We start from the raw sequence: 22,166 nt of genomic DNA on the forward strand, positions 1-22,166 counted from the left end.
AAATAGGTGATATTGCATATGTTTCTTAGGCCTAAAACTTCCTTACTTGCCTAGAATGAATAGGATGATGCATTTTGTTTGGACATCTAATTCAGTGCTCGTTAGGATTTTCTTTCATCAAGTTAGGACAATAAGTTGCTCCAAAAAACTTCACTCCCTCATTGAGCAAACATTTTCTCTTCTATATGAAAAGGGCAGAGAACAACATAGTACCTTCGACCATATACCGTCAGCTCCAACCAGGAGATCACCTTCGAAACGCTGCCCATTCTCTAGAATGACGGTGACCTTCGATCGAGATAATAAGAATGACATGACGAGGAATGTCAAATGAAGCAGAGAAACAACCAACAAGATTATCTTGAAACCAGTTGGTGAAGAAATTGTCACGCCCCGTACCCCACGAAGCGCGAGCATCCCACGCAAAGGTCGAATTTGATGCGACGTCCCAGGAAGCGTCGCCGACCCAACGCCCAACGCACAAATCATTGCACATGCGGAAGCAACGTATATAAATATATATATACACCCGTACAATGAACAACATAACCAAGGATAGCACAAAACGGGAATCCACCAGATTAAAACATATACATTTCATTACTATTAAAATATATACAACACCCATATACAGGGAGAACATACAAAAGACTCAAAAACTGGTTAACTGCCACTCACGTCAAAAAGGATCAGTGGCCGGGAGTCAGGGATACTAGACTTAGATAGGGCTCTGGTCAAAAAGTTACAGCCCGATCTATCTAAAGCTGGGACTAACCTAGGGGACCCAGTCCGAGTCAGAACCAGAAGACTCAGATGATGAAGAACTATCAGGCAGCTCCTCCTCGGAATCTAATGAGTCCAACTCGGACTCAGCCTCCGCGGCCTCCTCATCCGCGTCCATTGGCGCCACTGCGTCTTCCAGCTCCATGTCCTGCTCATGGGTTCGGGTTCTTCCTCAGCTTCCATCGGCTCCAGATCGTCTACCTCCCAGACAACAGGGTCAACTCGAGTGCTCGAACTCCCATCAGATGAGGCTTCGGGGCTAACTATTTCTCCATCAGGACACTGCGGGTCTACCTCACCCTGCCCGTTAACCGGGACATCAAAGGTACGAAGGGGTCCGTGCTCTCCGAATTGATCTCTAAAACACCAGGCTACATATTCGTGGTGCTTAGGGTACGCCTCTCCCACACTGACCAGTATTATAGTACTATATCTAACATACGCATTCCCATTCCATAAAGGGTGCACAACCGACGTCCGCCCTAGCTGGCGTGGAATCCCAAAACGCACTGGAGCATCTGGCATCCTCAAGTCCGGGGGTCTGAAAAGTTTGGGTTTATACAACAATGAGACGAATCTCAGCGAGTAAAATCCCTAAACCTAAACTAGGCTAACATGCACCTCCTGACAGGCAACAAAACACCACAACAAAAGCCACAACAACAGACCCAGGCCCTCAGACCTAGATTGAGCATACAATCGACCCTGCAGGTTAGACATTTTATAATAATAATCACGGCACATACGCGACACACTAGTCACACGTACGCCATACGTATGCTCATGCTTATTAGTGCCTATCTCACACACGAGTCACCGACATGCACATTAGCCAACATACTCCGGCACACGTCTGCCATGCTCATGAATTGCCTCACACAATGCACCCTGGCATACAGCTCATTTTTAGTTATAAACCGACCCGAAGGCCAACAAATATTCCGACCCGTAGGCCCACAACACTCCATGGCCCGCGTAACACGCATCAGGCCCAGTGTCTCTAGCCCGCATCAAAACGCATCAGGTGCATCACCGATCTCCTTACAGACCAAAACCCGCGTAAAAGCATCAGGCTGGCCGTCTTCTGGACGAACCGGGCATCGTCCCGCGTAAACGCATCAGGACGGCATCGACCCCGCGTCGAAACGCATCAGGCCTTAAGTGATCACACGGCACACCGCCAATTTTATCTGAGCCCTGCGTAAGCGCATCAGGGCATTTAGGGTGATCACACATGCTCATGTCAGGCACGCAAACTCGCACACTTTTCTTCTCATGCCCATTCTCAGCATACGAAATGCATGGCCATGCAATTCCCGCACTCGGGCAAATGATGCAAATCACATGAGCATGTAATTCCACACTGGCACATCAATGAATCACTAATTCATATGAGTATATAATTCCACATAGCCCAACTCATAATTCACACTCTTTGGCATCATAATTCATGCCAAATCAATGGCCAATCACACACCGCATTACTCGGTCACACAACCACGCGGCATGGCATCATATAATTGAGTACCAAAGGGCACCAATCAACCACCAATTAATTAATCATGGAAAAGACCCAATTAAATCCAAACTTAGCCAAACTAAGTCAAATTCGGCTCTATGAGGGCAGCCACAATTCAGTCCATCTTAGGGCATTAATCCACCTCCTAATTAGCTCATTTAACTCCCACATATACCACAAAATCATCCACTAATTATCAGCCCATAATCAAGCCTAATCTCAATCTAATTAACCCCTAAAAACTCACCTAACCTATCTAGAAATGCAATCTTGGCCTAATAAAGGTTTAGGAGTTAATTACTCACCCTAGAACCTAAGCTCCAAACACGACTAATCGACGGGGAACGAGCGGCCGATCACCGGCGAGCGGCGAAATCAGCGGCGGCGTTCCGGTGGCTTCCGCGGCGTCTACGGCGGTCCGGCGAGCGGCGGTCCCAAGCAGCTCACACGGCCGAGAGAGGAAGGGAGAGATCAAGTCGGTCGGACGGTGGGGGCGAGGCGAGATGGGTGGCGGCCTAGGCGAACGGCGGCGACGCTTCTCCGGCGTGATGATCGCGCGGCCGAGGAAGGGGGGAGAGGGAGAGAGAGATGGCCGGCGGTGGAGAGGGAGAGGGGATGAGAGAGAAAGTGACTTGGCTTGTGGGGGAAGAAATGATCAAGAGAGAGAGAGACAAGGGCAATTAATACTTTGACCAATTTTTCAAAATTCCAATTTTGCCCTTGAAGACTTAGCCCACATTAATCCATATCCAATAATGGAGGGGCACTTTGGTCATTTCCATGGCTGAATTATTGGGCTGATATAGCCTTTAAATTAATCCTTAAATTAATCTCCACAATTATTCCAAAATTCGGAATGCCCAAATTTGGCCTAGGGGCAAAATGGTCATTTTCCGATTTCGGGCTGAATTTCCATTTTTCGACCGTACTAACCCCAAATATATGTGGCCACACTAAAATGACATCGTCCTCGTAAAATAGTCGCTCACGACCCCAAAATTCGACGTCCAAATCCGGATCCAATTCCGTGATCAAAATTGCTCAATTTAACATTTTAGGGTCTCTTACTAACGGGCGGCTGTTTAGGGGTTACGCGTATCGACCTAGGGTTACTCGAGTCGTGACGGTCTCGATTACTGGGAGAACGTGATGAATTATCGCTAGTTCCGGAGGTCGCGATCGTTCGGTTTAAGTTCGGGATTTGTTCGCCACGCGTACTCTCAGTCGTGCGTAATCACCCGCGATCCGATCGTACGTCATTGGCCAAACTAAATCTGTCACCTCCCTAGGATCGGCCCACGATGGCCCAAAATATTTCCCCGTCGTTTCTCGGAATCGGTGCCCGATTCGCGATCGGGTCCCCGGTCCACGTACCGTTTTCCTAATTAGCCATTCCCTATCGGTTAGTATCCCGAGAGAGCTCAATTTCGAGCGAGACTTACTAAAATCAAATGAGGAATAATATGAATTTTATTGATCCCGGAAATGAGTCAAAATTCAGGATGTTACAGAAATACTCTCGAAAGCCTCAGTGGTCAAATTTACCTTCGTGCCATCATCCTCAAAGTCAACCACGTTACTGTTATTTAAGACAACATCTTCCCCGACTGCTCGTGCCAGAATCTGCTGAAGGGACATTCGGCTAATAATTCTAGCGAGCGGAAGCCCCTGTTCCACTGCGGGAGTGAACATATCCAACTTGATGTACCTGTAGCCAACTGCATATCACTTTCTAAAACTTCTCTCGAAAAATAAGTTCCTCCGCGGAGATTTGTGTGAACTTCTAATTGAAAAAAGAAATCAAAACAGTTGAGATGAGAGAATTTTGTGTATATTACTTGCTTGAATGCTTTTGAACTACAAGGCCAAGTCCCTTTATATAGGGAAAGAATGAATAGTAAACCTAAATGAATGAACAGTAAATCTAAATTATATATTATATTTAACATCCCCCCGCAAACTCAAGATGAGTTGAAACAAGTCAACTGGAGTTTGGAGAGAAGATCTAGGAAGCGCCCAGGTGGATGTGTCTTTGTGAAGATATCGGCAATCTGATCAGCTGATGAAGTAAAGACAAGTCGTAGAGTGCCACGAAGAACATGAGAGCGGATGAAGTGACAATCTATCTCAATGTGTTTGGTGCGTTTGTGAAAAACATCATTATGTGCAATTTGGATAGCACTGCGATTGTCGCAATGAAGGATTGTCCCGCTATGATGACGGACTCCCACATCTTCCAGTAGCCATCGCAACCATAATAACTCCGATGTGGTATCAGCAAGAGCTCGATATTGAGCTTCTGTACTAGAACGAGCAATAGAGGATTGTTTCTTGCTACGCCAGGAGATAAGTGAAGTGCCCAAGAAAAAACAGTAACCCGTAGTGGAACGACGATGTTGGGGGTCACTACCCCAGTCAGCATCTGAATAGGCAGTCAACTCCAATGTCGAATGAGCAGAAAAGTGAAGGCCATGAAATAACATACCCTTGACATAGCGAAGAATACGAAGAAGCTGACAAAGTGAGTTGTACGAGGCCTTGTCATGTCTTGGTGACAATATGAACGCATGAGCGATGTCGGGCGAGTTAGTGAGATATATAAGACTGCCAACTAGCTGTTGATAGAGGGTAGGGTTTTGGAGAGGAGTCCCATCACCAGCATCAAATTTGGCATTGATCTCAAGAGGGGTCGTAACAACCTTGGTGTCCGTGAGTCCTGCTCGAGAAAGAAGATCAGTGGAATATTTGGCTTGCGAAAGTCAGTGGCATATTTGGCTTGCAAAAGATAATATCCAGATGTGTCTGAGGTAACCTCCAAGCCTAAAAAATAACTAAGTTGTCCAAGATCCTTCATCTCGAACGGTTGACCAAGATAATGCTTGAGTTTTGAAATTCCGGGACGATCATCTCCAGTAATAACCATATCGTCGACATATAGTAGCAGCAGAATAGACCCACGAGAAGTATGTCGAACAAAAAGAGCGTGGTCGTGGGGACTAGATTTAAAGCCAAGAGATGCCATGGTGGAGCTAAACTTGGAATACCATGCACGAGGAGATTGTTTCAATCCATATAATGCACGACGTAATCGACACACTTGTTGGGAAGAATGAGTGTAGCCGGAGGAAGTACCATATAAACTTCCTCGATGAGATCGCCATTTAGGAATGTAATTTTGACATCCATCTGAAACGCAGGCCAACGCTTAACAGCAGCGACAGCAAGAAGACTGCGAACAGAAGTAAGACGTGCAACAGGGGCAAAAGTCTCTTCATAGTCAATGCCATATTCCTGAGTGAAGCCTTTTGCAACGAGGCGAGCTTTATAGCGGTCCACAGTACCATTTGCTTTTGTCTTAATCTTGTACACCCATTTGCAACCGACAGCGGACTTACCAGGAGGCAGAGCAACTAAATCCCAAGCATGAGATTTGTCTAAAGCTTGTAATTCATCTGCCATTGCCTTCTGCCAAAGAGGGTTAGTACTAGCTTCTCTGTATGTGCGAGGTTCATGAAGGGAAGCTATCGTAGAATAACAATGGTAATCTCGAAGCCAAACAGAAGGTTGACTTACTCTGGTGGGGCGACGATCAGAGGAGGAAGGAATGACCGCTGGTGGAGAATCCGCGGAAGGTGCAGACACGTCAGAAGTGGCCAAAGTGGGGTCACCAGAAGGCCCTGCTTCAAGATGAGGGAAAGGTACATCTGGAATGGAAGAGTCAGATGTGGACGGAGGTGTGGTGTCTTCTGGAAATAAGTCCACGGAAGGATTGGTAAAGAAAGGAACATGAGCAGAGGGGTCGAAGGGATGAATAGAGGAGAACATCTTGTGTTCCCAAAAAGTGACATGACGGGATACACGAAGACTATTGGAAGTGGGATCCCAACATCTATACCCTTTGTGCTCAATGTCATATCCAAGGAAGCAGCATACATGGGCACGAGGTTCTAATTTCGTGCGCTCATGTGGATGAAGGTGCACAAAACAGGCACTACCAAAAACACGTAGAAGAGTGTAATTTGGGACACTACCATACAAACGCTCGTAAGGAGAGATGTGACCTATAATAGGTGATGGAGTACGATTTATAGTGTAAACAGCAGTGTGACAAGCTTCCCCCCAAAACCGTTCAGGACAAGAGGCAGAGATGAGCAGAGTACGTACAACATCTAAGATATGCCTATGCTTACGTTCAGCTCTACCATTTTGTTGAGAGGTGCTAGGGCAAGAGCGATGAATGATAGTACCATTTTGAGAAAGAATCCGAAGTAATTCTGTATCTCTATATTCCATAGCATTATCAGTACGAAAAATCTTAATATCTCGTGAAAATTGGGTTTTAATCATAGCAACGAAATCACGATAAATACGAGAAAGTTCAGAACGATTTTTCATAAGATAAACCCAGGTATACCGAGAATGGTCATCCACAAAAATGACAAAATAGCGAGAGCCACCCATGGTGGGAGTGGGAGAAGGTCCCCATATATCAGAGTGAATGAGATCAAAACGAGTATGAGACACAGAATCACTAGTCTGAAATGGTAAAGCATGATGTTTTCCCAACTTACAAGGCAAACAGTCAAAATGTTTAGTGTCAACAGAACCTAAATGACCAGTCGAAATTAAAGAGCTTAACCTAGAAAAGGAAGCATGACCTAACCTAGAATGCCAAGTTTCAGATGACACTGTGGCAGCACAAGCAGCAAAAGAGGTCGGAATATTTAGGGAAACAAGCTCAAAGAGACGCCCCACTTTACAGCCTGTCCCAAGTGTCTGTCCCGTCCGAGGATCTTGCACATGACAACCATGAGAAGAGAAGTGAATATCAAGACCAAGTTCACACAATTGGCCGACGGAGATCAAGTTGAGTGAGAGTTTAGGAACCAGGAATGTGTTAATTAAAGATAATGTAGATGTGGAAATGTTTTCTGTATGACTAACTCTCATATATGAATTATCGGCAGTAAGAATATGAGGTGCATGTAAAGCGGAGGATTTAGACTGAAATAAAGCAGAGTTTGATGTCATGTGATTGCAACAAGCAGAATCAAAGAACCAAGAATCAAAAATACCTGGAGTAGTAGACATAGTAGAAGTGCTAAGAATAGGAGGGGTAAAGGTACCAGATTCTCGGAGAATGGTGCGAAGATCCTCTAGAGACACTAGTGTGTGGGACGATCCATGGGAAGAAGCTTCTACAGTGGCACCATTGGCAGATGGACCGACAGAGGGACCTCGTGAGGGACCTCGGCTACGAGGCTGAGTGGTCGATCCTATGGGTTACATAGGTCGTAGCCGATAACAATTTGATGCCATATGACCATGTCGGCGACAATGTTTGCAAAATGGATGGCACATGGAGGAAGAACTCGAAGTGGCAAGTACTGCATCCGTAGGCATGGATATAGGCACAGCAGGACGTTGCGTTTTCAAGGTAGCTAGCCGAGTCTCCTCATTCAGTAAATCTGATACAACTGTCTCAATAGAAGGAAAAGGGATCTCTATGTAGAATGGAAGCTCTCACAGGTTCAAACTCATCATTCAGAGCCATAAAAAATTGCATGACACGAATACGATCACGATGTTCAGCAACTTTGCGAATGTTACTATCCCCTTCCAAGCGTGGTTCACACAAGGTCAACTGATCCCAAATAGCATGCATAGATGATAGAAAATCATTAATGGACTGACCTGGCTCCTGACGCATGTGATATAAAGTCCCTAACAATCGATATTGATGGGCAACATCTGAACTAGAATAACGACGATCAAGAAGATCCCAAGCTTCCTTGGCTGTATTAAAAAGGCCAAACTGGAGTCGGATAGATGGGATCGAAGTGTTTCGAAACCATGTGAGAATCTGATGATTTCTACTATCCCATTCATCCAAACGATCCACAAATTGATCATCAGTTTCTTCAGCAATTCTAGTAGGTACCCTAATTTGTCCAGTGACATAACGTCAAAGCCGGCGTCCTTTTAAGAAACTTGATATCTCTTGAGACCATAAAATATAATTGGAACCATTCAAAATAGTCTGAATTGGCATTGAGACTTCCATTCTATCCATTCTATCCATGAAATGCACTTTACTACTATAGAATCAGCAGAATGTAGTATACTGAGCGCAGATATGGGAAAAATAACACCAAAAACTAGCTCAGGATGTTGGAATACCTCAAGAACCGGTTGGAAAACACCGAAAACCGGTCAGGAAATGGTCGAACCGGCCGAAAAAAATGACAAAATCGGTCTGGTCAACGCCGGTCAACGGTCGGTCAACGGATGACGTGTCGGTGACGTGGAAGATGGCGTGGCGGTGACGTGGCAAATGACATCAGCTGGGGAGCGTGGGCCAGGCGCGTGCCGGCGCGTGCAGGTGCGTGTAGACGTGTACCAGCGCGTGCCGGCGCGTACAGGTGCGTGCCGGCGCGTAGATCTCACGCGCAGAGCTTGGAGCGGCGCGTCAGGGCGCGTCCGGTGGAGGAAGGTAGCGAAACTTGACTGGCTGACTCGACTGAGGGCGGCGAGTCGTGGATTGGTGTTGGTTTTTGGAAAAACACGGCGGAGGATGTCCAAAACACCGGTGAACATTGGTGAACGGCGGTGGGCTTCCTGGGTCCAAGGCGCGGTGGCGCGGGGCGGTGCGTGCGGCGGCGTCCGGCAGCCGTTGATGATGAAATTTCAAGATGTGGGTCGTCTGAGGGCGGCGAGTCTACTGGTGGTCTCGGTTTTCCGAAATGAGCAGCGGAAGTATGCCGATCATAGACGAAAAACTTCGGTCTTGTCGGAGAACCGGGGCGGCGCGGCCGGTGCGGCTGGCGTCGTGGCGGCCACGGTGTGGCAGACTCAATGGGCGCTCCTCAGGTAATAACGGCTCTGATACCAAGTTGAGATGAGAGAATTTTGTGTATATTACTTGCTTGAATGCTTTTGAACTAGGGAAAATTTCATTTTGGTACCCAAAGTGAGGCCTTTTTCTCAATTTGGTACCCAAAGTGGACATAGTCCCAAATTGGTACCCAAAGTGCCCATTCAGTCTCAATTTGGTACCCAAAGTGCCCATTTAATCTCAATTTGGTACCCAAAGTGAACATAGTCCCAAATTGGTACCCAAAGTGCCCATTTAGTCTCAATTTGGTACCCAAAGTGCCCATTCAGTCTCAATTTGGTACCGAGTTCGCCGGCCGGTCAAATGCTCGCCGTAGCAAGCAAAAATTTCTTGTTGGCTGCACGAACGATTTTTTTACTTTTTTTTTTTTTTTTTTTCCCTTTTTCTGTTTTTTTTTCTTTTCCTTTTCCTTTTCTTTTTTGTTTCCTTCTTCCCTCCGCCGGCCACGGCCATGGCCGGCGGAGGTCGCCAGCGTCCGGGTGAGGGCCGCCCTCGCCCGACGCCGGCGGGTGACCTCGCCCTCGCCGGATCGGCGAGGTCACCCTCTCCGGCGTCGGCGCGGCGGCCCTCGCCTGCGTCGGGCGAGGGCCACCCTCGCCTGGGCGGGCGAGGGCCGACCCTGCCCGAGATCCGGCGAGGGCGAGGGTTGCCCTCGCCGGATCGGGCGAGGTCACCCTCGCCGCCGGCGTCGGGCGAGGCGGCCCTCGCACTGGGCTGGCGAGGGTCGCCTCTGCGCTGCGTCGAGCGGCCGACCCAAGCGAGGGTGGCCCTCGCCCGACGCCGGCGAGGGCCGACGCCGGCGACCTCCGCCGGCCATGGCTGTGGCCGGCGGAGGGAAGAAGGAAAAAAAAAAGAAAAAGGGAAAAAAATAAAAAAAGTAAAAAAAATACTGTTCCGGTAGCCGGAACAGTAAATTTCTTGCCGGCCGGCGAGCATTTGACCGGCCGGCGAACTCAGGTACCAAATTGAGACTGAATGGGCACTTTGGGTACCAAATTGAGACTAAATGGGCACTTTGGGTATCAATTTGGGACTATGTCCACTTTGGGTACCAAATTGAGACTGAATGGGCACTTTGGGTACCAAATTGAGACTGAATGGGCATTTTGGGTATCAATTTGGGACTATGTCCACTTTGGGTACCAAATTGAGAAAAAGGCCCCACTTTGGGTACCAAAATGAAATTTTCCCTTTGAACTATAAGGCCAAGTCCCTTTATATAGGGAAAGAATGAACAGTAAACATAAATGAATGAACAGTAAACTTAAATTATATATTATATTTAACAAAAACCAGGAATGGCGGAGGAGGCCATCCTGACCATCCTAGTGACTTTCTTTATCAAATACCATACATTACGTTCTTCTTTCTAAGTACATATTTATTTCGAAAATACCTAACGTAAATGCAAGGAGATTGATGATGTTATTGTGAGATTCAGAAAATGGCAGCGTCATATCTCAAACCACTTCGAGACTTGTAATCCTCTGTATTCTTATGGGATTCAAAAAGGCCAGCATGATGGTAGATAGCTTCATATACTGAACCTGCTGCGAAAATCCAGTGGTCTAAAAAACTTACTCACGCGAGCTCAAACCACTTCATTTGTAAATCTGAAACATTTTCCTATAACTGTAAGTGACCAGTGCATAGTACAAAACCAGAAGTTCGTAGTCCTTCGCTCATTCAGCCAACAAAGATGCATAAAGATATATGTAATAGGACTAATCTAGCATAATGGCCGCCGTGATTCAAGTTGACGACGGTGCATTGTTGGCCACGCTTTTCATTTCGAAGGAATGGGAAACCACTCATAAAGGTAAACAATCATGTTGAAGTTATGAATATGGTATGTTTTTTGGGGCTGCTTTTGACTACAAGATTTATTTTAAGACTTGGAAATACATTACCAATTGTATGACATTATTGTAGTTTATTTAATGATTTGATAATTGTTGTTTGGCTTTTGCATATCTCAATTAAAGATTAATATTGTCTGGGGGTTCCTTCTAGACCTAATTTCTCTCTGCGATTGATAGTCCTATTAGGCAAACGCTACTAACTGAAAAAAGGCGTTGAAAATTTGAATACTCAGTCAATTCTCACTGAGTGTGACCTCTCTTTTCATAAATTTCTTTCTTATCTTGGGAAAATCCGCAAAATTTTACTCACTTTTTACTCCAACTTCACTTTGTATCGTCTACTACAAATTTGTATCCTAAGTTCGGGTTGGATTTCAAATCTATTTCTAATTCCACATCGCTCAAGCATGGGCTTATTGTTCTGGTAGAAAAGTCTTGCATAATCTTAAACTAGCATGACACGCTTAAAGGCGTGCAGTTGAATAGCGATCAGAGCTCACAATGGCTGCTAAAACGATAAAGCTCCCTTCATGAAAAGAGACGTCACATTTAAATGAAAAGAAAATCATTATTATTGTAATAATAAAAAATTGATTACCATTGTAAAAGGAAAAGTAGATTCTATTCCTCGTGTACACTAAGTTCTTCCATTTCTTCATGCAATGCCAACTAGTCTTGGGTTATACATTAAAAACGACTAGGAAGAGATCACACTGATTAACACAGAATAATTCAATAGCTGAACTCAATGTAAACCATTTAATAGTCATGTCAAGCCAGTTCACATGTCTTTAATATGAGAATAGTAACATTACACACACTATTTATCTGATGTTAGATTTCGATTCACGTGTGCAAGTATGGCTATAGAATGGACCGTGCTAATTTGAGATGGTATAAGAGTCACCTATCAACGCATTAGTACGACGTCCCCCAACATTAGAGCTCTTATTTAAAACGAGTCATGCTAGTTAGTGGAATATCAATGAGATATTTGACACCAAATAATTTGAATTTATTATTTTTTTGTGAGATTAATTTACATGTCCTAACACTCCATATAGAATATTTTAATCGAGTGAAGTACCCGACTCATTTCCAGTAACATCGTTTCGAAAGAGTAATATATTTCATTTATTTAAACATAACTCGATAAACTGCGTTTGTGTTTATCACTATTACATAACTAACTTCCTGTATAAGTAAGATCATGAAACGGTGGAGTGCGCAATAAATTAACAGAGGAGGAAATCTTGTGAACCGGCAAAGGAGGTTATCAGATAACACGCTACAAAATGAATGGTGAATAATAGCCCATTATTTGGTTTGACCACGAAGGACGATTGCTAAATCATTTTCCTACATAATATGCCTGCTAATAATTTTAACTCAACACATGGACATTAACTTAGAATCAAATCGAAAAACTAAGGTTTTGTTCGTTTCGCAAAAAATATGTGACGTTTCTAAAAAATGTTTTCTAGAAAGCCATTTTCTAGGAAAATGATACAATTTTCCGGTATTCGGCTGAAATCTGAAAAAAAATCCGGAAAATATTTTCTGCCTTTTGGTATGGAAAATTTGAATTGATTTTCCTCCATGCACTGCTTTTAAATTTTTTAATTTTATTAAAATCAATTTTTTTAAATTATGTTTTAATTTTCTTTTTCTTTTTTTCTATGTTACCTTCTTCTTCGACTAGTCCCCAGCCACGGTGACGGCCAGCGATCGGTCACCGGCGAGCTTGAACCTTGCCAGATTCCGGAGAGCTAAGCCTCTCCACCTCGCTAGATCTGGCAAGTTTGTCGAGACTCACGAGGCCTTGAGCTCGCGGGTCGACGGTGAGTGAGCTCGCTAGGCCGCGACTTGCGAGGCTCGAGCTCGCTGGCCTCGCGCGAGCTCGCCGTGACTCTGTGGCCTGTCACCGTGGCCGGTGACTAGCTAAGGAAAAAGGAAAATGAAAAGGAAGGAAAAGAAAAAAGAAAAAAAGAGAGAAAATAAAAATAAAAAACAATTAAAATTTTGATTTTTTTAAAAAAGAAAGAAAAAATAATTAAAAGAGGTACATGGAGGAAATCGTGCTTGGTTCGGGTGAAAGAAAGAGGTGAGAAAGCAGAAATCATTTTCCCTTATTTAAGAAGACCTCTTTTCCATTGATGGAAAACATTTTAATTGATCGGTTTGTTTTCCATGTGCCGAACGTTGAAAAATCCAGAAAACATTTTCCCGAATATTGTTTTTCGTGAAACAGACAAAGCCTAAAAATTTGACTTTTCTCTCTCTTCCTCCTCTATTCACAGCCATCGCTCTAGCTGGCCATGGACTTGGGAATTTAGTTATGCATCTCCACTGCCTAAGCCGCGCAACCTCCATCCCCAACCCGACCGCCCCATGTAGCCGCCACGCCAGTCCACTAGTCGAAGGCCGTTGTACCTCCAAATCTGGCGAACTTCCAATTATGAAGCCATGCCTTTAGATATGGCCACGACCGGCTTGTCCATGTCTGCGACGAGCGAGGGTGGCTTGGCTGGGACGCTCGGCAGTGGTCAGCCTGGACACGGCATCGGCAACTCCGCTGGTGGCGATTGTCGGGGGAGGCGCGGAGGTCTGGCTCAAGGTGGCCGTAGATGAAGGAGGAAGATAAAGGTGGATGGAGGAGGACGAGAGAAAAATCAGTTTTTCATTTTGTTTTCAATATTCATTTGTCATTTGTAAGTGGATTTTTTGTAAGTGAATGTGAGAAAATAAATGACCACCGCATATTTTCTCTACACACGCAATCTCTTTCAACAGGAAAACCAATAAGAGTAAGCAAATCAACGGACAAAACCAAGTGAACTCACCAAGTACCAGAAAGCCCATCAACGAGGCCATTAGTCCTGTCCCCAATAATTCAACCAATCCTCATCACCTCCTCAGCCACCTCCATGTCAATAACCTCCAAAGCAGCCAACGCATTGCTCTGTATCAGAATGGGACCCCTGTACTGTCCCTCCCCTCTGATTGCACTCACGTCCTTCTCAAACACCACCACCTCAAACCCCTTCCTCTTCGCCGCCAGCGCAAAAACCAACCCTCTGATGCCGCCTCTGGCGACAAGCACCCGGAGCTTCTTGCTCGGTGCCCTTTGGCTTGCTTCGGCATCGGAGCTATCGGCTTGAACCACGGGGGATTCGACTACAGTGGCTCTCCCTCGTTGGGTACATCCCCTCTCCCGGGAGCTGGTTTTACTACTTCTTTGAGTGGTGGTGACAAGGAGAGAAATCCAGCGGACGAGGGAACTGAGAAGTGGGTCCTGGAGTAAACTGAGGATGAAGGACGGATTACGTTGAGAAACGGAGTTGTAGCCATTGATAATGCGCAAAAACACTTCGCTTGCAGTCGAACCTTCTTCTTGAAGGAATGAAGAAACAAAAGGTCGAACGTATTCTTTTCTTCTCTCTTTTTCTCCCTGCCCTGGCGGTTGGTGAGAGGGATGTAGAGCCAATAGAAGGCCAATCAATGATGGAGATACGCTGCCAGGTTAGCCCCACCGACACCCTGACTTCTCTAACACCCAGTGAGAGAGACAGAGAGAGAGAGAGATCACGTATGTCAGCAATCAGCTTTTCTTCCTATCTCACATTTTGTCGCCTTCCTTTTTTGTCAATTCAGGAGGCTTAAACAAATGCATCACGTGTGTCAACAGTCAGGTTTTGCTTGTTATTCTATGATGGCTTAGTACGTGGCAATGCTCCGAAGGCTTCTTAGGTTGCTCTCATATCACGAGCAAATTGATTTTCTCGTGGACGTCGGAGAATACTAGACGAATTGCCTTACTTTTCTTTAAGTTCTGCTAAAGTCAGCAATGGTCTGAGGCCGATTTGATTGGGACCCGGTCAGCCGCCGTGTCCGATTCAAGCCCACGTTTCGGGATCTCATTGGTGGATGAATTTTTTTTTCCCTGTTTTGGATGGCCGGTTGGCGGACTAATTGATTATATAATTCTTTTTTAGTTTATTCAAATATGAGAAGAACGATGAGAAAAAAAATCTTGAATCAAGAAAGGATGGAAAGTAAATAAATGACGATTTCCCGTTATGATTAATGCACTTCAGCCAGAATATAGCTATTTATCCAACAAAACTGCTAATTTGGTGGACATGATAAACTTTCTAAATGCACATCATCGTCAAGTCCTCCCTCGTTAGCATTTTGTTAGAAAAATAGCTCGAATTCCGGTCAATATGCATCAATTGTAAGGAAAAAAAAGGGAAGTTTAGTATGACTGGCTAGTTGAAATCGAAGTTCAATTGTTTAAATGATATCAATTAAAACAAAAAAGTTTACTGAGAACAAATAAGGTTTGCTAGGGACAAATAAGGTTTACTGCTCATGATTCTTATTATTTGAAATAACTTGCTACAATAAGAAGATTTACCATGAACAACAAAAGTTTACTACTTACAGATAATTTTCGTAAATATAACTAGAGGTCTAGGAATGGAACGAGGCTTTCTGGACCTTTAAATATGGTGAATGATGATTATTGAAAGTATCAAGTCGCCAAAGTGAGGTCCGGTTCATAGATCGAGCCTTAGGCCATAGTGCGGGTCAAAACTTGTGGCCCATGATTTTGAGATTTTGCTTATTGATAATAGGCTCATTGGGAAGGTCTCGATGCGAGCACTCCAATGAGAATAGGACATCGGACCGAGAAATTATGGGCCCAGGAAGTGGCACGCCTTGATTGGAGGCGGCTGCCTCGTCCTACAGAACTAATTCATCTCCTTTTGGTTGTTAAGTTTAGCTCATTTTCAAAATATACTTATTAAACATAGGAAAAATAGAGTATACACTACCATTATAACAAGAGACTTTACATTCACTCATGATTTGATCATTATAACACCTTATTAGGCGGCCGCCTCGTCGTACAGAACTAATTCATCCCCCTTTGGTTGTTAAGTTTGAGCTCATTTTCAAAATATACTTATCAAACATAGGAAAAATAGAGTATACACCGCCATTATAGCAGGAGACTTTACATCCACCCCTGATTTGATGATTATAACACCCTGTTGGTCGATAAATCTGCTTGTGTAAATATTTTTTTTACATTGAGAGTATATGCCATGTGATTGCTCGTGCATATGTGTTTTGATCTTTAGCCATTACATGAAAAAAAAGGAAAGAAAGATTTTCTAAATTTGATTAGAAGATGGTTTGCATATAAGTACATATATTTCCTTTTCTTGTGCTGTAATTGGAAAGACCCTTCTTGTGCCGTCAAGGCTAATGTTTAGGGTTTTTCACTTATGTTCTTAACAAGAAATTGTGAGGAGAACAATGAGGCACGTCAAGGGTGCACTTGGAAGGTCGGATAAAGTTCACATCAATCAAATCACATAAATCTGGTATTTGATAATTTTTTCCTGTTTTTATTTTTGGTTTATTTGTGTTCTGTTTTTTAGAACACAAGTTTATCTGTGTTCAAATCGCTTGTTTTGCAACAATACTAAGCTGACGTATAGAAGGGTCCTTTAACCTTATAATTTGCCACTGACTTTTATATTTGAGATTTGATGAGCGGTGTTTTTCTAATTCCATGCAATGCGCTCATCTTTATCCGCATCCGTCAAGGTGATCATATTATAGGCTAATATTGCCACATCGGATTGAGTCACCTTTTCAAGGAATAAGGACGGTGTCAGTGTCATATCTATTGTATAACTCCCTCTTTGGTATTAATTTCTTTTTTCAAACGATCATTTAAGTGTCACCATTTTTAAAGAACAGCAATTAAGTGACTCTGATGACGGAAAATCTTGAGGGAAATTACCAAAAAAGTCCTAAAGTTATTGTACTTGTGCCAATTCAGTTTTAAACTTTTTAATTTGGCCAATTTAGTCCTAAAATTTTTGATAATTTGCTAATCAATCCATTCGATAAATTTTGGCCGAAAATTATTGACGTAGACATTAGCCGTCTTACGTGACACCGCTAGCGCTGAGGTGGACAATTTTTATAAATTTTAAATTAATTTCTGAATTTTTTAATTATTTTTTTAATTTAATTTATTTTCTATTTTCTATTTTCCTTTACTTTTATTTTTTTGTCATTATGGCTGGTGAAGGTCACTGGCAACCCTTGTCGGCCGTTGGAGAGGGTCTCGGCCCTCACCCAGGCCATTGCCAGCTAAGGGCATGGTGGCCCTCGCCTGCCACAATGGAAAAAAAAGAATATACAAAGAAAAAAGGAAAAAGAAAATAAATAAATAACTAAATAATAAAATTATAGAATTATAAAAATTGTCCATATAACACTAGCGGCACCATGTATGATGGACAGTGTCCATGTTAGCGATTTTCAGTGAAAATTAGTCAGATGGATTGAATTAGCAAATTGGCAAAAGATTTATGACAAAATTGGCTAAATTGAAATGCTTAGGACTGAATTGGTACAAGTGCAATAATATATTTAGAACTTTTTTGGTAATTTTTCCAGAAGGTGGAGGTACTCGATTGAACAATAATGAAAAATTAGATACTTGCTTGTAAAACGGACAAAACTACAAATACTTTGGGATGCTCACTATCCCCAAAAAGAACAAAGGAGAAATAGAGTAGTGCGCCTATTCTTTTCGTAATTCTGGTGCATGGTTTTTATTTTTGTGGTGACGAAAATAACATAGTTACGCCGCAGCCTGAACTTCAAACGGCGGAGAGCAATTGAAATCGTCATTTGGTATCACACGGTGTGCACAAAGTGGGGATTCAATGGAGTGCAAATCCACATGAATTTACGTAACTATGGAGGGTATTAGAGATTGCGAGGAAATCCGAAATTAGAGATTGCTAGGAAACCTAGGGTGTAATAGATTTCGTGAGATTTTCAATTCGGAAATGAAAAATTACCCATTCAAAATCCTCCTACCGTGAGTGACCTACTCTGGATCACGGTCACTTGTATAGGCTAAATATCAGGATGCAACTATTTTACGGGGTTTGCATAATGTTCTGTGAAATTCTAACGAGTTGGATCGCCGTGGTCATACCCATGGATTATCAAAAAGGAGAAAATCACTTCGCAATCAAAACCCTTGAAACTATTTTGGTTTAGTTATTAGATAAGCTAGACATAGTAGGCCACCTAGGCATATTCCATACACAAATTTTAGCCCCCCAAGAAGGAAAGCCCGGCCCAGTCCCCAAATAATTGGAGGGGCTTAGGCCTTTATCTTGAATGGCCAAGCCATTATCTAAGATAAATAGAAAAATGCAAACAAATTTTTTTATTACCAATATAAGATAAATGCTAAAAAAAACATTTTATTTATTTTTAATTAAAAAAATCATTCAGTTTAAAACATTAAATAACGAGATTTCTAACCGAATTCCCAAAGAAAATTATTGTATTGTATAAGCCTGGTGTTTTTCTTTCATAAAGATTTGCTGCATGTATATTTCATCCCGAATAAAAAGTTGCCAAAGAACAATATAAACATGCCAAGATGAAAAAAAAGGCAAAAGATATTATTACAAGACCAAAGAACAATTGAATTTTGAATTTGTTCAAGAGAGTTGATTTAACTTCAATGCAATCTACATTTGAATTTCTATGATGCTATAATAAAGCTAATTTCAAGTGGAGAATCAAACTAAGATGCATGAAATAAAACCAAATCGATTGAAAGAAGTAATATAAAATCGGAATGAAAATGTCACAACTTATTTGCCAACTATTTTACCAGTGGATAAAAGTGAAAGTACTAATATACCCAGAAACCAAAATGAAAAGATAATAAGTGAGGAAATATTAAGAGGACATAAAAATTTGGTACGAAATATGTACTCACTGAAAATAGCCAAATCATATGCATACAAGTCCCCGATTTGCATGTTTGATACAAGGAGGATTTCGAAGATTTATCATGTCGAAAACATGTAATGCAGTGTGAGATTGAATAATTAATTGTATTTTTAACAATCATTTCATATGTCTCATTTCCAATCATATCATTCTACCAAACCTTTTCGTTTCACACTCATCCACCCTAGATGACAATTTAAAATGAAAATCAGTTTTACCTTTTGCCATTTTTATAACCAATTTAATGTCGCATGGGCTTAATAAATTGGATAAATTTGACATTAATGATAAACCTTGGAAAAGGTTAATACTTCTTTGGCAATCAATTTTTGGTGATATTGCTTTGGTCTCAATTTGGATAATCATTTCCAATAGGCATGTGACCCTGCTGGTAAAGGGATTGAAGGGAGAGAGGATGGGGACGCTAGTATCACAGGTACGGGGTTTGACTCCCATGCTTTGCAAGAGACAGAGCAAAAATCAGAGAGTGAGGAGAATTAAAGATAGAACAGACAAAAAAAAAATTAATCATTAGGAACGTTTTCTATCCAAATATTACTTGTGAAAATCAAATACTAACTAATGATTTATACAGAGCATAGCTCGCAATGTGCGTGATTAACTCGCCATTAGCGGTTCGATCCCAAATTTCTGGTGTCCCGTTATTCTTAAACATCTACCAAGTTTTGATCAAGCTTGGATATCAAGGGTTTTTCTCCAAATAACTCAACAAAATTAATGGAGCTTCCTCAAGACAAACTTAAGGAATGGTGACTAATGATGAATAAGTGAATCCTAATCTCCATTTACATATATACTTATATAATTCAAATTCTATACAGCAAATTTATCTAAACTTCATAGTTCAAAATTTTCTATTGCTCTACTTTCTAGGAAAAAGATATAGTGCTGTAAATTTGGAGAAGATGAAAATAAGTTCAACTATTGGACATGTATAAGCACTGTCCTTAAGGATAATTTCGCCTCTTGAAATATGAAAACTTAGTGCAATAGACTCTAGCAACTATCCTCCCAAGATATAAGAGACTTTCCTCATTACTCTACACAGAATAATAGAGGGAACATGAACAACATTACTATATTTAAAACCTAGCAAAAAAAGGAAAGAAATGGAAGGAGAAGAGAGAATTTTGAGGCGGCTTTTTTTGTTGTTGGTATTTTAGGGGTTTTATTTATGAAAGAGAGTGTTGGTGAGAAACAAATTACATTGGCCAGTTGTGATATTTAAAAATTAAGAGTTTGTCATCAATTGATGGTTGTCAAAACCGTTTGTCGCGCTACGCCTTTTCGCACACCTATGGAGGCACTTTCGTTCATTACGAATATATTATAACAGATCACCAAGTCCAGCTGGATATTCCCCAGCTGTTAACGTCGTTTAATATGTACTGGATTAATCTAGGTAAGGCGGTGAGAAGCGGGCCGGGGAGACATTTTTCCCCTTTCCCAAACTTGGAGTGAGTTGGGTAAGGGAGAATCTTGACTTGGGTCAGGTCGGGTCGATCTAACCGACCCGACAGGCCCGGGTTGATCTAATTTTGTAAATTGACCCCCATTTCGACCCAATTTTTCAAATTTAACCCCAAAATTGAATACCTTAGCACATTTTGCATCCAAATATGGGCATTGTACCAATTTTTATTACAATTAAACCCAAAATTCCCAAATTCGAACTTAGGCTAATAGGGTTTTTGTTCAATTCAGTATCTAGATGACTTGATTGGGAAAAATTGATGCCAAAATTGAATTACCCATGAATAATTAACCCTAGGAATGGTGTTATCTTGGTTCAACAATTTCGAATTGAACAAGATTCCCAATTTGGGCTTAAAAATCCTAATTTTCAATTGATATTTGGGGCCTTGGGACCCGACGGGATGAAGGATCAGTTCTACCATCATCATTGGGTGGACATTCAACATGACCTACATCGGCTAGTAACCAACTTCTTCCAATCAGGTATCTTTGACCCAGAACTCAACAAAACACACATAGTTCTCATCCCTAAAGTTTCTAGCCCAGAAAGTATCACACAATTCAGACCCATTAGCTTGTGTAACTTCAGCTACAAGATCATATCCAAGGTAATGGCGAACCGCCTCAAGCCTTGGCTCCCGAACCTTATTGCAATAGAACAAAGCGCCTTCATTTGTGGGAGGCAAATTCAGGATAACATTTTAATAGTCTAGGAGATCCTACACCAATTGAGAAATAGGGTAAGAAAACGGAACTTTCAGGCGATTCTCAAGCTGGATATGCAAAAAGCATATGATAGAGTGGAATGGGATTTCCTATGCGCCTGCATACTGAAAATGGGTTTCTGTGAGGAATGGGTGTCTTTGGTGAAGCAGTGTATCTCCACAGTTTCTTTTAGTGTCAAAGTAAACGGGGAGCCTTTACAATATTTCCAACCTTCCTGGGGAATTAGACAAGGTGATCCACTTTCTCCTTACTTATTTATAATCATGGCCAATGTGCTCTCTGCCCTTCTGAGAAAGGCGATGGAGGAGGGGAGTATAAAGGGGATAAGCCTGAATAGAACATGCCCTACGTTGTCACACCTACTCTTTGCCGATGATGCGATATTCTTCCTGAATGGGACTATTGGGGAGTGTCAGAATCTGGCCAATATCTTAAATCAATATTGTTTCGCTTCGGGACAAGCAATCAATCTGAACAAATCGGGGATCTTTTTTAGTGCGGGCTGCCCCCAAAACCTCAAGAGTAATCTAGCGGCTGAATTGAGAGTACCTATTATGGAGAAAACTGGGAAATACCTTGGCATCCCATCAGACTGGGGGCAAACAAAAAAACAGATGTTCGCGTGGATTCTAGCAAGGGTAAACATGAAGATGGAGGGCTGGAAAGAAAAATTGCTATCTAAGGCGGGCAAGGAGACTTTGATCAAAACAGTGGTTCAAGTACTACCCCAGTATGCAATGTCGATATTCAAAATTCCCATTTTAGTGTGCAAGGCAATCGAACGGAAAATTGCACAATTTTGGTGGAAACAAAACTCATCCAGATCGGGTATCCATTGGAAAAAGTGGGAAATCCTAAAAGAGAGGAAAATAGATGGAGGTTTGGGCTTCAGGGACCTCATAACTTTCAACAAGGCAATGCTAGGAAAGCAAGCATGGAGACTTGCACAAGATCCATCTGCTCTATGGAGCCAGCTACTAAAAGGAATTTACTTCCCAAATGGAAGCTTCTGGAAAGCAAAAAAGGGTTCTCG

At 42.4% G+C, this 22,166-nt stretch overlaps 1 pseudogene; it reads right to left on the bottom strand.

Annotated features, from left to right (window-relative positions):
- Nucleotides 1-14,410, bottom strand: part of LOC115664152 (zeaxanthin epoxidase, chloroplastic-like) — a 47,413-nt pseudogene extending 33,003 nt beyond the window's left edge.
- Nucleotides 14,411-22,166: the final 7,756 nt, after the last annotated feature.

The sequence above is a fragment of the Syzygium oleosum genome, unplaced genomic scaffold (assembly GCF_021117445.2).
Source record: "Syzygium oleosum isolate NSW1041296 unplaced genomic scaffold, Sole_v2.1 Sole_v2.08, whole genome shotgun sequence".
Taxonomy (NCBI): Eukaryota; Viridiplantae; Streptophyta; class Magnoliopsida; order Myrtales; family Myrtaceae; genus Syzygium; species Syzygium oleosum.